Below are 2,179 nucleotides of genomic sequence, written 5' to 3'. Positions count from 1 at the left end.
CCGGGTTTGTGGCTGTCTAGATCCCTGCTGTTTGTTGTTTTCAATCTTCCCCGTGACCTGCCCTGCTCTGGAACGGCGAGGAGTAACCTACGTTGCTATAGCTACCATGACAAAGACCAAAGTTGGCGAGAGTACCGTTGAGAACAGTGGTGTCTCTCTATCACACGTGAAGGATCTTTTAAAATGAACAAAAAGAGACAAGCAGTTGTTACAACAAGAAGATGGCTTCAAGTGTTTTGTTATGGTCCTTCTGTAGCTCAGTTGGTAGAGCATGGCGCTTGTAACGCCAGGGTAGTGGGTTCGATTCCCGGGACCACCCATATGTAGAATGTATGCACACATGACTGTAAGTCGCTTTGGATAAAAGCGTCTGCTAAATGGCATATATTGTCCAAATACTCGTGGATCCTACTAATAAAAGAAGGAGGGTATCCTGGAATGACGTTGACCTCATCCCGTTGACCTCATCCCGTCAGTAGATGATGCCTGGCTATTCTTTAAAAGTGCCTTCCTCACCATCTTAAATAAGCATGCCCCATTCAAAAAATGTAGAACCAGGAACAGATATATAGCCCTTGGTTCACTCCAGACCTGTCTGCCCTTGATCAGCACAAAAACATCCCGTGGCGTTCTGCATTAGCATCGAATAGCCCCTGTGATATGCAACTTTTCAGGGAAGTTAGGAACAAATATACACAGGCAGTTAGGTACACTCAACATGTACTGCACTGACACAAATGACTGATGATTGGTTGAAATAAATTGATAAGAAGAAGATTGTGGGAGCTGTACTGTTAGATTTCAGTGCAGCCTTTGATGTCGTTGTCCATAACCAGTTGTTGAGAAAACGTATGTGTTATGGCTTTTCAACCTCTGCCATATCGTGTTTTCCGAGCTATTTATCTAATAGAACTCAAAGGGTTTTCTTTAATGGAACCTTCTCTAATGTCAAACATGTAAAGTGTGGTGTACCGCAGGGCAGCTCTCTAGGCCCTCTACTCTTTTCTATTTTTACCAAACTGACCTGCCACTGGCATTAAACAAAGCATGTATGTATCTATGTATGCTGATAATTCAACCATATACGCATCAGCAACCACAGCTAATGAAGTCACTGAAACCCTTAACAAAGAGTTGCAGTCTGTTTTGGAATGGGTGGCCAGTAATAAACTAGTCCTGAACATCTCTAAAACTAAGCATTGTATTTGGTACAAATCGTTCCTTAAATTCTAGACCTCAGCTGAATCTGGTAATGAATGGTGTGGCTGTTGAACAAGTTGAGGAGACTAAATGACTTGGTTACCTTGTAAACTGTCATGGTCAAAACATATAGATTCAATGGTTGTATTGATGTATTGATGGGGAGAGGTCTGTCTGCAATGAAGAGATGCTCTGCTTTTTTGACACCACACTCCAAAAAGCCAATTCTGCAGGCTCTAGTTTCGTCTGATCTTGATTATTGACCCCCAGACATGCCACCAGGGGTCTTTTCACAGTCTCCAAATCCAGAACAAATTCAAGGAAGTGTACAGTATTATACAGAGCCCTCATTGCATGGAACTTCCTCCCATCTCATGTCGCTCAAATAAACCGCAAACCTGGTTTCAAAAAACAGATAAAGCAACACCTCTCGGCACAACGCCTCTCCCCTATTGGACCTAGATAGTTTGTGTGTATGTATTGATATGTAGGATATGCCTTTAAAAATATATATATGTAATTGAGCTGTTCTTGTCTATTGATGGTCTGTACTATGTCATTCTGTATTATGTTTCATGTTCTGTGTGAACCCCAGGAAGAGAAGCTGCTGCTTTTGCAACAGCTAATGGGGATCCTAATAAAATACCAAAAATAACAAAATACCAATCAGACACGAACCCAACACTGGCTTTTCTATAGAATTTATTTCAATAATTTATAGCTTATTTACAACAAGCAATTTGATTTACTGAAATAAACAGTTCATTACTTCTCTCTGTTACAGGATAATACATTATTATTATTATTATTATTATTAAATATAGTGGTAAACAGGGTCTCTGAGGAGACGTCCTACATGGCACCTTATTCCCTACGTAGTGCACTGAGCCCTAAGGGGACCTGGTCTAAAGTAGTGCACTATAAAGGGAACGGGGGTGCCATTTGGGATGTTAACTGTCTTATCCCCAATAATACTAGA

The sequence above is a fragment of the Oncorhynchus keta genome, unplaced genomic scaffold (genome assembly GCF_023373465.1).
Source record: "Oncorhynchus keta strain PuntledgeMale-10-30-2019 unplaced genomic scaffold, Oket_V2 Un_scaffold_14044_pilon_pilon, whole genome shotgun sequence".
NCBI lineage: Eukaryota > Metazoa > Chordata > Actinopteri > Salmoniformes > Salmonidae > Oncorhynchus > Oncorhynchus keta.
Note: the sequence above shows the minus strand (reverse complement) of the source record.